This window comes from Leptonotus elevatus, chromosome 5 (assembly GCF_054856555.1).
Source record: "Leptonotus elevatus isolate MCC_2025b chromosome 5, RoL_Lele_1.0, whole genome shotgun sequence".
In the NCBI taxonomy this organism is placed as follows: domain Eukaryota; kingdom Metazoa; phylum Chordata; class Actinopteri; order Syngnathiformes; family Syngnathidae; genus Leptonotus; species Leptonotus elevatus.
Genome location: NC_141243.1, coordinates 19,076,678 through 19,090,358, shown reverse-complemented (window position 1 = coordinate 19,090,358; position 13,681 = coordinate 19,076,678). Strand labels below are relative to the sequence as shown.

At 38.5% G+C, this 13,681-nt stretch overlaps 11 non-coding genes across 11 annotated transcripts; all 11 read left to right on the top strand.

Moving 5' to 3' along the window:
• The first annotated feature begins 39 nt into the window (after window positions 1-39).
• On the top strand, window positions 40-112 carry trnam-cau (transfer RNA methionine (anticodon CAU)). Its single transcript has one exon. It is a non-coding gene; the product is annotated as a tRNA-Met (tRNA).
• A 5,948-nt stretch (window positions 113-6,060) lies between these two features.
• On the top strand, window positions 6,061-6,133 carry trnam-cau (transfer RNA methionine (anticodon CAU)). The gene has a single exon. It is a non-coding gene; the product is annotated as a tRNA-Met (tRNA).
• Window positions 6,134-6,829: 696 nt separating this feature from the next.
• On the top strand, window positions 6,830-6,902 carry trnam-cau (transfer RNA methionine (anticodon CAU)). Its single transcript has one exon. It is a non-coding gene; the product is annotated as a tRNA-Met (tRNA).
• Window positions 6,903-7,768: 866 nt separating this feature from the next.
• trnam-cau (transfer RNA methionine (anticodon CAU)) lies at window positions 7,769-7,841 on the top strand. Its single transcript has one exon. It is a non-coding gene; the product is annotated as a tRNA-Met (tRNA).
• A 314-nt stretch (window positions 7,842-8,155) lies between these two features.
• trnam-cau (transfer RNA methionine (anticodon CAU)) lies at window positions 8,156-8,228 on the top strand. Its single transcript has one exon. It is a non-coding gene; the product is annotated as a tRNA-Met (tRNA).
• Window positions 8,229-8,542: 314 nt separating this feature from the next.
• Window positions 8,543-8,615, top strand: trnam-cau (transfer RNA methionine (anticodon CAU)). The gene has a single exon. It is a non-coding gene; the product is annotated as a tRNA-Met (tRNA).
• Window positions 8,616-9,202: 587 nt separating this feature from the next.
• On the top strand, window positions 9,203-9,275 carry trnam-cau (transfer RNA methionine (anticodon CAU)). The gene has a single exon. It is a non-coding gene; the product is annotated as a tRNA-Met (tRNA).
• A 314-nt stretch (window positions 9,276-9,589) lies between these two features.
• Window positions 9,590-9,662, top strand: trnam-cau (transfer RNA methionine (anticodon CAU)). Its single transcript has one exon. It is a non-coding gene; the product is annotated as a tRNA-Met (tRNA).
• Window positions 9,663-9,978: 316 nt separating this feature from the next.
• On the top strand, window positions 9,979-10,051 carry trnam-cau (transfer RNA methionine (anticodon CAU)). The gene has a single exon. It is a non-coding gene; the product is annotated as a tRNA-Met (tRNA).
• A 315-nt stretch (window positions 10,052-10,366) lies between these two features.
• On the top strand, window positions 10,367-10,439 carry trnam-cau (transfer RNA methionine (anticodon CAU)). The gene has a single exon. It is a non-coding gene; the product is annotated as a tRNA-Met (tRNA).
• A 695-nt stretch (window positions 10,440-11,134) lies between these two features.
• On the top strand, window positions 11,135-11,207 carry trnam-cau (transfer RNA methionine (anticodon CAU)). Its single transcript has one exon. It is a non-coding gene; the product is annotated as a tRNA-Met (tRNA).
• Window positions 11,208-13,681: the final 2,474 nt, after the last annotated feature.

Here is a 13,681-nt window from a genome sequence, read left to right as displayed (position 1 = left end):
CCATTCCACCTTTCAGTCTTTGCTTCCAACTTTCATGTGGCCTTGTTAGCGCAGTTGGTAGCGCGTCAGTCTCATAATCTGAAGGTCATGAGTTCAAGTCTCATACAGGGCATGGTTTTGTTTTCCCAAACATTTTCAGTTAAAACTGGAAGAAGAGAGTATGCACAAATCCTTGTACAGTGGATTCAGTCACGTGTTGGATTTACTTCCCCACCGCCTACCTCAAAACCTAAATGACTAGAGTAAGCATGTAAACAACTGTTTTATATTGGCAAGTGTTCAAGGAAAATGTCTTCTTTCGTCATAGTTGCAGTCCAAAAAAGTTGACTTCTTTAACAACTTTTCAACATTCATTCAACCAGCCTATTTTCATGTACGGGTTTGAGCCCATTCCACCTTCTAGTCTTTGCTTCCAGTTTTCACGTGGCCTTGTTAGCACAGTTGGTAGTGCGTCAGTCTCATAATCTGAAGGTGTTAGAGTAGACAATATTAAGTATTGTACTCTTTGCGTGTTCAATTAACTGAATGGTGAGATTCTGTTGAAGGAGTTCCTTTGCAAAGGTTTTTAATTAACAGAAGCTTCTGGTCGCACATTTAAAGTCACCCAAGCGATGTCTCTGTTCAAATGTGACTCCCTCTCTCCAGCTCACATCGTTATTTATTCACAAAAAGGGTTCAGAAAAAGGTCAGCCCACAACACACCTGGTTACAACGAAATGAATACAAGAAAATCCCTCTCTCCTCCCTTCTGCAAGTTCAGCAAGTTCCCATGGCTATAAATCAGATTAGAGAGAAACAATCACACATCGGCCCGTCTCCTTCGGAAGAGACAGATACCAGACCCATACACTCCCTTATTTTCTCAGGAGTGTGAGACACAAAAAAATGCTATTCATTTAGCCATACTGAGTTAACTAAATTATAAACGGCTAAAATATAATTTAAAACTGAAAAACAATGTTAATAACTTAACAATCCCTCATTTGAGCTCATAAGAGCTCAACACATTAAAACATTTTTTTTTCAATGGTTGTGTGGTAAAAATAATTATCCTTAAAACATCCCTTTAGCAGAAGAGGAGGTAATTTAGCAATCATATGACATTAAAAAACAATTTGATACATTTAAAAGATTTTTAGTGGAATAAGCATAGCATATGTGAGGCTTAACATAAAATGTTGTTCATTGAAAAGTGTCGCAATGTATCGGCAGACGAATATGTGTTCTTTGAAGCCATCTTGTGATGAAGTTCTTTGAAGGTCTTTTTTTTTTTTTTTTTTTTAAATGAAAAGAGTGTCGCAATAGTTCGTCTCTTCTTTAAGAATTTGGGGTAGACTACCCAAATTCTTCGATTTGTCACCTGGGATTATTCTGCCCAAAATGTGACTGATCAAAGGAATGATTGCCCAAGAAAAGGCACTTGCTCTTGATCCGTTGACTGATGTCCTCAAACGGCAGCTCCGGAACCGGGCACGGATTCAGCTGACGTGGCTCCAGGTCGGAGGTGATAAGATTGATGCTCCAGTTGTGGAATTTCGTCTCTCCTTTCAACCTGAGAGCATCAGTTGATGAGATGGCCGAGCCTGGCACGTCTCCGGAAGCCTTGTAGACCAGATGTGGAATTTTCTCTGTGCAGAGAACTGCACAAGATTTCCTCACCAACCCCCTGGGGCCGTTCTCCTGAGTGCAGAAACTTTTCATTTTTAGTTTCTCATAAACTCACATAAATTTTATTTGGAGGAAAAAACCCTGATAGTTTTGTTAGTTGGGATTAGTAAATGTTATTTGATTAAGATCCGTAGGTCCTGTGCTGTTGGAACAGGAAAAGATCTATTTTTGTGACATTAAAATAGAGCCCAGCCCTTGATTGAGTTGAATGACATTCGCTCATTCATTAATATAAGACAGAGCTTGTAAATATTTATCTTTCAAATAGGTTTTGTTCAATAATAGGTAATTTTTTACCATGACTAAATTTGTTCTAAATTTGCATAACTGTGCCTTTCATATCTCTTATTCTCTTCCCAGAATCCCATGACCGGCCGAATCCTGGCATGCTGGGAAAAACTCACATATATTCATATTATCTATACTCTTTTGCAAACACTGGGCTCCAAACATTACATTTTTCAAATGTGATTCTAAGATAAAAGATATAATATAATATAATTACCTTCATTCGGCGAATATGCATTATTGTCCTTGCTTGCTTCAGACTTACTTTGCGATCGATTTCCTCTGATAGATTTCTTCATATTCAAACTGTGAATGATCATTTTCAAACTCATCCTGTCAATTGGAGTGTAGGCTGATACCCCACAACCTTTTTAATTTCGTTTTTAATTTTCTAACTCGTCTACATTGGTTAAATTCTTAAACATAAACTCCCTCATTTGACAAAGATCCACTGATTTTTTCAAACACGTCAAGACAAAGGGAGGACAAAATAAAGACCCCATGACTCAAAAGACGTCATAAATAACTCAACCCTCTAAATCAGGCTATGAGATAAACAAAAGAGCTACAAAACACTATAAAACTAAACATAAGCAGATACAACTTAAGACACTAATATATGATGACTTTGGGGCCATAAAAAATAGAGATAACCATATTACTCTAATTCTCCTAGAGTCCCGAAAATTATTTAAACTGCCAATCAACCTCACCTCTTTTACAGATTAGTGGGGCTGAGGATAAAATCTAATCTTTCACATATTAGCGGGGCTCATAAAAAACACAGCACACAAAATATTTCTGGGATTTATAAATCACAGTGCTGTTAAAAAAAAAATCTAATTTAGCCATCAAACTCTTAGTTAGTCTTTTACTCGTTACTACTTATTCTATTCTATTATTTATTTTATACTATAGCTGCAGCTGGACGAAGTCCAAAAAAGTTCCTCACGGGGAAAATAAAAATATATCATATCATAACATATTAATAAAATTCCCATTATACCAATTCAGAAACTGATTCTCCCAAAAATATAGGCAAAAATTTAGTAGGCTATAGATTGAAATAAATTTTCTCAATCCCTTATTTCAAATTTACATATGTCGTTTTCAATTTCCTGAAATATCTTGCTATAGATCACAGTTCCCCACTCAAAACATTAAAAATGCCTTGCATATCACTATGTAGCATTTTACTGAATGGATCACATCTCATTCCGACCACCAACTTTCTTTGTCCAGACCCCCAGCAAAAGGCAGGACGGCAGCTGTTGTCAATGTTCAGTCCTGGCCAGCATGGCGGCTGTTGTGGCAGCAATGTTCAGAGCAGGCATTTAGATTTCCTCTGGATGCAAAACAGCCATAGGGGAGAAGTCACTAGAATGAGGCGTATACACAGTCACTGGGCATTGAGGAATTTGAACATCATGTTTTTCTTAGGCACAGGACGAGAAGACTGTTGCTCTGCGGCTTTTGACCTTTGATCTCTGCCACATCCATTCAGACGCTGTCTGCAATGTGGATCCGATGACACACAGTCTTTCTGAGAGCTCACCTGATCAAAAAATGCACATTCGTTGATACAATGCTTTAAAAATGCCAGACTGAGGACATGGGATCATAGCAAGACAGTTCACTCCCTGCTTTCGTAAAAAACACAGCCTCTTTATTCATTTCTCTTTTTTTTTTTTTCTTCTTAACATTATAAATCGCAAAACCTATTTTATCATATTCCCATTAATAAAACAAACGCCACTATCACAACAGTATCATCTCACACAAAACAACACCAAACTTAGTTAAAATATTAAAGAAAAACAAACAAAATCCCCATATGCACACTTCTCACTTACAAACCCCCACCTTTTTTAGAAGCTAGGTCACACACTCACATGCATACGCACACTCTTCAGTCATTATAAAAAAATAAATAAACGGTGTTATTCCTTCAATTCGTTGTCTACAAATCTTATAGCATTTAAACTGCAGTTTTATACGGTGATTTCAATAAACTGGTAACTTTGAACAACCCATCCGTAAACTGCTCCACAAATGCTGGAGTCATTTTAGCATCAAATTCAGCCTTTTTCCATTACCAACAAAGAAAATACAAAAGTCTGACATACCATTTTGTCCAGCGAAAGCTTTGTATACAATCGATCCATAGTTCGTTTTTTCATTGTTCATCGACGCTTTTATTTTTCGCTGAACCGGAAGCGCATTCAGGACAAACCATTCTGTATCCGGGTCGAAATCGCCTCCATTTTTGTTTGTAGTTTTTGATGTATACATTCGGTTTTAATACAGTGACGTCTCACTTTTAGTATTAATAGTTCAATATGTTAACACATATGGCCACACACAGACAGACATAAGAATCACGTGACCTCTCGTTTATACACAGCGGTTACCCAATCCCGCTGAGCTAAACTGTTCTCCCTTTATTGCAAAATTTTTGCAAGGCGCTTATTTTTTAAGAAATTTGTCACGCGCTCACGAATTCAACCGTGGAACAAAAGGAATTCAAACGGGAATCCTGACCTCAAAACTACATATTGTAGAAGCGCCTACAAAATAAAATAAATCACGTAATCTCTCGATTGCAAATACAGTGATACAAAATCCAATCATCGCTGTAATCAACCTGGACCCCTTTCTGTTCAATTTCAAACAGGCGCTTTTTCAAAAAAAAACATATTACGTGTAAATAGGACTTTTTCAATAAGAGCCATGAACAAATATGATACTCGTCCCCAAATCGGCCAAAACTGCTTAAAAAGCAGAGCGCATACCATAATCTTCAATATATATTATGGTCTAAGGATTCTTCATAGCGTTGACGAAAAACAAAACAAATCAAAAAATTAACCGCTATTTCTTCCTGTACAAAAAAAGCTTCATCACTTCGAGTCTGCATCACGTCACCTTCAAATGCACCACTCCACGACGTGTTTAGTTCAATATCGTCGGAATTATCACAACTCACAATAGAACGACATCAAACTACACTCGTTCACACAGATCTCTTTTAAAATTTAGACAATTTTGGAAGACGAAAAAACCAGCTGCAGCGGACCAGACAGACAAAACTTCTTCTACGTGGATAAAGATCTCCACTTACCGTACTTTATTTATTTAGGCCTAGAAGTTCCGCCCGTCTTTGAACGCCGCAGCTTGTTCCACGTCAGAATAACACCTTCCGTTTGGTTCAACGGAGGAGACCATTCGTTATAATTCAGCGTCGGCGGTCACCATTTGTTAGAGTAGACAATATTAAGTATTGTACTCTTTGCGTGTTCAATTAACTGAATGGTGAGATTCTGTTGAAGGAGTTCCTTTGCAAAGGTTTTTAATTAACAGAAGCTTCTGGTCGCACATTTAAAGTCACCCAAGCGATGTCTCTGTTCAAATGTGGCTCCCTCTCTCCAGCTCACATCGTTATTTATTCACAAAAAGGGTTCAGAAAAAGGTCAGCCCACAACACACCTGGTTACAACGAAATGAATACAAGAAAATCCCTCTCTCCTCCCTTCTGCAAGTTCAGCAAGTTCCCATGGCTATAAATCAGATTAGAGAGAAACAATCACACATCGGCCCGTCTCCTTCGGAAGAGACAGATACCAGACCCATACACTCCCTTATTTTCTCAGGAGTGTGAGACACAAAAAAATGCTATTCATTTAGCCATACTGAGTTAACTAAATTATAAACGGCTAAAATATAATTTAAAACTGAAAAACAATGTTAATAACTTAACAATGGTCATGAGTTCAAGCCTTATACAGGCCATGGTTTTGTTTTCCCAAATATCTTCAGTTAAAAATGGTATAAAGAGAGTATGCACAAATCCTTGTACAGTGGATTCAGTCACGTGTTGGATTTACTTCCCCACCGCCTACCTCAAAACCTTAATGACAAGAGTAAGCATGTGAACAACTGTCTTATATTGGCAAGTGTTCAAGGAAAATGTCTTCTTTCGTCAAAGTTGCAGTCCAAAAAAGTCGACTTCTTTGACAACTTTTCAACATTCATTAGACCAGCCTATTTTCATGTACGGGTTTGAGCCCATTCTACTTTTCTGTCTTTGCTTCCAACTTTCATGTGGCCTTGTTAGTGCAGTTGGTAGCGTGTCAGTCTCATAATCTGAAGGTCATGAGTTCAAGCCTCATACAGGGCATTGTTTTGTTTTCCCAAACATTTTCAGTTAAAACTGGAAGAAGAGAGTATGCACAAATCCTTGTACAGTGGATTCCGTCACTTGTTGGATTTACTTCCCCACCGCCTACCTCAAAACCTTAATCACAAGAGTAAGCATGTAAACAACTGTTTTATATTGGCAAGTGTTCAAGGAAAATGTCTTCTTTCGTCATAGTTGCAGTCCAAAAAAGTTGACTTCTTTGACAACTTTTCAACATTCATTCAACCAGCCTTCATGTACGGGTTTGAGCCCATTCCACCTTTTAGTCTTTGCTTCCAGTTTTCACGTGTCCTTCTTAGCGCAGTTGGTAGCGCGTCAGTCTCATACTCTGAAGGTCATGAGTTCAAGCTTCATACAGGGCATGGTTTTGTTTTCCCAAACATTTTTAGTTAAAACTGGAAGAAGAGAGTATGCACAAATCATTGTACAGTGGATTAAGTCACGTGTTAAATTTACTTCCCCACCGCCTACCTCAAAACCTAAATGACTACAGTAAACATGTAAGCAACTGTTTTATATTGGCAAGTGTCAAGGCAAATGTCTTCTTTCGTCATAGTTGCAGTCCAAAAAAGTCGACTTCTTTGACAACTTTTCAACATTCATTCAACCAGCCTATTTTCATGTACGGGTTTGAGCCCATTCCACCTTTCAGTCTTTGCATCCAGTTTTCATGTGGCCTTTTTAGCCCAGTTGGTAGCGCGTCAGTCTCATAATCTGAAGGTCATGAGTTCAAGCCTCATACAGGGCATGGTTTTGTTTTCCCAAATATCTTCAGTTAAAACTGGAAGAAGACAGTATGCACAAATCCTTGTACAGTGGATTCAGTCACGTGTTGGATTTACTTCCCCACCTCTTACCTCAAAACCTTAATGACTATAGTAAGCAAATGAATAACTGTTGTTAGATTATTAACATTGTTTTTCTGTTTCAATTTATATTTTAATCGTTTTTGATATTAGTTAGAGCTGTGTAATAATAAGACAACAGTTAATTCAAATGTTAGTCAATCTATAGTCCTTTGTTCTCCTCTCTGGGAAAGAAATGTCTAGTAAGGTTTTTGAGTTATCTAAATGAGGGGATGTTTGGAAGTGCAAGCAGAGGTCTGTCCATACATTTCCTGGTGCAAGGAGGTGCCGGGGACCAATTGTTTACCCACATCTGGAGTGGACTGAGATAGGAACTGGTTTAGGATTTTAAGTTGTGTATTTCACTCTGCTGACAGGACAAGATGACAGGGGGGGAGTATTCTTTCTAAACACTGTTTTTGTATAAGTGTGCAAGAGCAGAGAGCGAGAGGCACACTTTGCGGTCACTGCTGATTGAGCAAGGATCCAAAGTGGCTTCGGAAATTTCTGAATAATAAAAGCTGGCCAGAACTTCTTCACGAGATCTCAACTTTGAGTTTTATTTTGAACACGCAGGAAATCAAATGAATGATTTCTAACACTGTCTTATATTGGCAAGTGTTCAAGGAAAATGTCTTCTTTCGTCATAGTTGCAGTCCAAAAAAGTTGACTTCTTTGACAACTTTTCAACATTCATTCAACCAGCCTATTTTCATGTACGGGTTTTAGCCCATTCCACCTTTCCGTCTTTGCTTCCAGTTTTCATGTGGCCTTGTTAGCGCAGTTGGTAGCGCGTCAGTCTCATAATCTGAAGGTCATGAGTTGAAGCCTCATACAGGGCATGGTTTTGTTTTCCCAAACATTTTCAGTTAAAACTGGAAGAAGAGAGTATGCACAAATCCTTGTACAGTGGATTCAGTCACATGTTGGATTTACTTCCCCACCGCCTACCTCAAAACCTTAATGACAAGAGTAAGCATGTGAACAACTGTCTTATATTGGCAAGTGTTCAAGGAAAATGTCTTCTTTCGGCATAGTTGCAGTCCAAAAAAGTCGACTTCTTTGACAACTTTTCAACATTCATTCAACCAGCCTATTTTCATGTACGGGTTTTAGCCCATTCCACCTTTCCGTCTTTGCTTCCAGTTTTCATGTGGCCTTGTTAGCGCAGTTGGTAGCGCGTCAGTCTCATAATCTGAAGGTCATGAGTTGAAGCCTCATACAGGGCATGGTTTTGTTTTCCCAAACATTTTCAGTTAAAACTGGAAGAAGAGAGTATGCACAAATCCTTGTACAGTGGATTCAGTCACATGTTGGATTTACTTCCCCACCGCCTACCTCAAAACCTTAATGACAAGAGTAAGCATGTGAACAACTGTCTTATATTGGCAAGTGTTCAAGGAAAATGTCTTCTTTCGGCATAGTTGCAGTCCAAAAAAGTCGACTTCTTTGACAACTTTTCAACATTCATTCAACCAGCCTATTTTCATGTGCGGGTTTGAGCCCATTCCACCTTTTAGTCTTTGCTTCCAGTTTTCACGTGGCCTTGTTAGCGCAGTTGGTAGCGCGTCAGTTTCATAATCTGAAGGTCATGAGTTCAAGCCTCATACAGGGCATGGTTTTGTTTTCCCAAACATTTTCAGTTAAAACTGGAAGAAGAGAGTATGCACAAATCATTGTACAGAGGATTCAGTCACGTGTTAAATTTACTTCCCCACCGCCTACCTCAAAACCTAAATGACTACAGTAAGCATGTAAACAACTGTTTTATATTGGCAAGTGTCAAGGAAAATGTCTTCTTTCGTCAAAGTTGCAGTCCAAAAAAGTCGACTTCTTTGACATTTTTTCAACATTCATTAGACCAGCCTATTTTCATGTACGGATTTTGAGCCCCTTCCACCTTTTAGTCTTTGCATCCAGTTTTCATGTGACCTTGTTAGCACAAATCCTTGTACAGTGGATTCAGTCACGTGTTGGATTTACTTCCCCACCGCCTACCTCAAAACCTAAATGACTAGAGTAAGCATGTAAACAACTGTTTTATATTGGCAAGTGTTCAAGGAAAATGTCTTCTTTCGTCATAGTTGCAGTCCAAAAAAGTAGACTTCTTTGACAACTTTTCAACCTTAATTAGACCAGCCTATTTTCATGTACGGGTTTGAGCCCATTCCACCTTTCAGTCTTTGCTTCCAGTTTTCATGTGGCCTTGTTAGCGCAGTTGGTAGCGCGTCAGTCTCATAATCTGAAGGTCATGAGTTCAAACCTCATACAGGGCATAGGTTTGTTTTCCCAAACATTTTCAGTTAAAACTGGAAGAAGAGAGTATGCAAAAATCCTTGTACAGTGGATTCAATCACGTGTTGGATTTACTTCCCCACCTCTTTCCTCAAAACCTTAATGACTATAGTAAGCAAATGAATAACTGTCTTATATTGGCAAGTGTTCAAGGAAAATGTCTTCTTTCGTCATAGTTGCAGTCCAAAAAAGTCGACTTCTTTGACAACTTTTCAACATTCATTAGACCAGCCTATTTTCATGTACGGGTTTCAGCCCATTCCACCTTTCAGTCTTTGCTTCCAGTTTTCATGTGGCCTTGTTAGCGCAGTTGGTAGCGCGTCAGTCTCATAATCTGAAAGTCATGAGTTCAAGTCTCATACATTGCATGGTTTTGTTTTCCCAAATATCTTCAGTTAAAATTGGTATAAAGAGAGTATGCACAAATCCTTGTACAGTGGATTCAGTGACGTGTTGGATTTACTTCCCCACCGCCTACCTCAAAACCTTAATGACAAGAGTAAGCATGTGAAACAACTGTTTTATATTGGCAAGTGTTCAAGGAAAATGTCTTCTTTCGTCATAGTTGCAGTCCAAAAAAGTCAACTTCTTTGACAACTTTTCAACATTCGTTCAACCAGCCTATTTTCACGTACGGGTTTGAACCCATTCCACCTTTTAGTCTTTGCTTCCAGTTTTCATGTGGCCTTTTTAGCGCAGTTGGTAGCGTGTCAGTCTCATAATCTGAAGGTCATGAGTTCAAGTCTCATACATGGCATGGTTTTGTTTTCCCAAATATCTTCAGTTAAAATTGGTATAAAGGGAGTATGCACAAATCCTTGTACAGTGGATTCAGTCACGTGTTGGATTTACTTCCCCACCGCCTACCTCAAAACCTTAATGACAAGAGTAAGCATGTGAACAACTGTCTTATATTGGCAAGTGTTCAAGGAAAATGTCTTGGTTCGTCATAGTTGCAGTCCAAAAAAGTCGACTTATTTGACAACTTTTCAACATTCATTCAACCAGCCTATTTTCATGTACAGGTTTGAGCCCATTCCACCTTTTAGTCTTTGCTTCCAGTTTTAACGTGGCCTTGTTAGTGCAGTTGGTAGCGCGTCAGTCTCATAATCTGAAGGTTGTGAGTTCAAGACTCATACAGGGCATGGTTTTGTTTTCCCAAATATCTTCAGTTAAAATTGGTATAAAGAGAGTATGCACAAATCCTTGTACAGTGGATTCAGTCACGTGTTGGCTTTTTCCCCCCACCTCTTACATTAAAACCTTAATGTCTAGAGGAAGCAAATGAATAACTGTTTTTTATTGGCAAGTGTTTAAGGAAAATGTCTTCTTTCGTCATAGTTGCAGTCCAAAAAAGTCAACTACTTTGACAACTTTTCAACATTCGTTCAACCAGCCTATTTTCATGTACGAGTTTGGACCATTCCACCTTTCAGTCTTTCCTTCCAGTTTTCATGTGTTCTTGTTAGCGCATTTGTTAGCGCGTCAGTCTCATAATCTGAAGGTCATGAGTTCAAACCTCATACAGGGCATGGCTACCTTTTTCCAAACATCATAAGTTCAAATTGGTGTAAAGAGGGTATGCACAAATCCTTGTACAGCGGATTCAGTCACGTGTTTGCTTTACTTCCCTACCTCAAAACTTTATTGACCATAGTAAGCTTGTGAATAACTGTTTTATATTGGTAAATTTTCAAGGAAAATGTCTTCTTTGATCATAGCAGCAGTCCAAAAAAGTCAACTTATTTGACAGTTTGTCAACATTCGTTCAACCAGCCTATTTTCATTTACGGGTTTGAGCCAATTCCACCTTTCACTCTTTGCATCCAGTTTTCATGTGGCCTTGTTAGCGCAGTTGGTAGCGCGTCAGTCTCATAATCTGAAGGTCTTGAGTTCAAGCCTCTTACAGGGCATGGTTTTGGTTTAAGGAATGTATGCACAAATGCACATACAGCCGAATCAGTCACTTCTTGGCTTTACTTCCCCACCTCCTACCTCAAAACCTTAATGACCAGAGTAAGCATGTGAATAACTGTTTTATATTGGCAAGTGTTCAAGGGAAATGTTTTCTTTGGTTATAGTTGCAGTCCGAAAAAATCCACTTCTTTAACAGTTTGTCAACATTAGTTCATTAAGCCTATTTTCATGTACGGGTTTGAGCCCATTGGACCCTTCCACCTTTCAGTCTTTGCTTCCAGTTATGATGTATCCTTGTTCGCGGAGTTGGTAGCGTGTCAATCTTATAAACTGAAAGTCATGAGTTCAAACCTCATACAGGGCATGGCTGTCTTCTCCCAAACATATCCATTTAAAATTGGTGGAAGAAAGTATGCACAAACGCATGTACAGCCAATTTAATCGCTTCTTGGCATTACATCCCTGCCTCAAAACCTTCATGACCGGATAGTAAGCACATGAATAGCTGTCTGTCAGGTTCAATAAACATAAAAAAAAAAAAAACGCAATGAAGGAGAGAAGACACCTTGTACCTTTTCACAAGCTAGCGAGGAGAACGGACAGAGGTGTGCATCAGTTACAACCTCCTACCGCTCTGAAGCACACTCTGCCGAGCCCTCTCTTTTTATTTCTTAAGGGCGGTTCCTAGTTACATGGGTGTTCCTACTCTACAGTGTGGTGGGGGAAACAGCATAGTTGGAACACAGTGTACTCGATTGTCTATGTGTGTGTGCATGTCATTGCTGAGTACATGTGTGGTCAAGTTTGCAATAATTTTTCGAAATTGAAGAAATGTGCAGATTTTCAGTGCTCAGACTCAAGTTCATCATCCGCAACACATCATTTTGACTAAATATGGAATGGTATCACCAGAAACACTAGCCTCATGTGTGATTTGAATGTAGCATAAGCCAGCTCATAAGAGTCTGGCCACTGGCTGATTATGAAATTAATCATACCCTCAATATTCTGATCCGAAGTCAGACGTTAGGCCACATGGTCACGCACTAAAATAATGCAGGGATGCTTTGCATTAAAGGTACAAAAACAAACTTCCATATTTCACTCAATCGTTACGTATCCTCATTAGCGCACTAGCTAGCGAGTTAGTCACATAATCTGAAGGTCATGAGTTCAACCCTCATATGGTGTATGGCTGTCTATCTTAAAACAGATAGTGAGTAGCTGTCTTATAATGGCCAGTGATCTCGAGAAATGTTTTTGCAGTCATATCCATCCATTTTCTTAACCGCTTGGCCTCACAAGGGTCGAGGGGGGGCGCTGGAGCCTATCTAGCTGTGTGTGTGTGTGTGTGTGTGTGTATATGTATATATATATATATATATTGAAGACAATCTTCTGTTTCAATTTAATTATAACTGTTTAGATTAGGTGTATCCTGTAGGAGGCTTGTACTACTTTTTCAATATTGTATAAGAATGCTGTGAGTCCGCTGTAAACACACACACTGAGGGAAATCACTGAATGAGTGAGCTCGGCTGTGTCTCAGAAATTTCTGATAATAAAACCTTCGAAGGAAAAACTGTTCACATATCTCAACTCTGATTAACACGCAGAAAACATAGATAGTTTTCTAACAATATATATATATATATATATATATATATATATATATATATATATATATATGCCAAAAATTTGGACACACCTTCTAATTCAATACATTTGCTTTATTTTCATGACTATATACATTGTAGATTCTTACTGAAGGCATCAAAACTATCACAAAAATGATGACAACTAACGAACAAATGTCGAGTTATGTACTTAACAAAAAAAAGGTAAAAATAATAAAATAAATACATAAATAGCCACCCTTTTCTCTGATTACTTTTTTGCACATTCTTGACATTCTCTCGATGAGCTTTGAAAGGTGGTCACACAAAAGGGTTTTCCAACAGTATTTAAGGTAAGAATGCCAAGAGTATGCAAAAAGTAACCATAGCAAAGGATGGCTATTTTGAATATAAAACTTGTTTTCAGTTATTACACCTTTTTTTTGTTAAGTACATAACTCCACATCAGTTCATACAAAATGTTGATGCCTTCAGTGAGAATCTACAAATTAACCAGTCATGAGAATAAAGCAAATGCATAAGAACCAATGAAGGCGTTTACTTACTGGCTGTTGAGTAAGGTTTTGAGGTAGACAGCCATGCCCTGTATGAGGATTGAACTGACCTTCAGTTTATAAGACTGACGTGCTACTGCTCTAATAAGGATGCATAACAGAAGTAATGAGTGAAATGTACATTTAGTGCAACGCATCCCTCCATTCTCTCACTGTGTGTATATATACATATATATATGTTTTATGTTTTAAGTGGATTCAATTAAAATCAAATTTCAACACTTCACAACTTTGCAGATACAAAGGCGTGCGATTGGTCGGTCCCGAGCCAATCTTCCC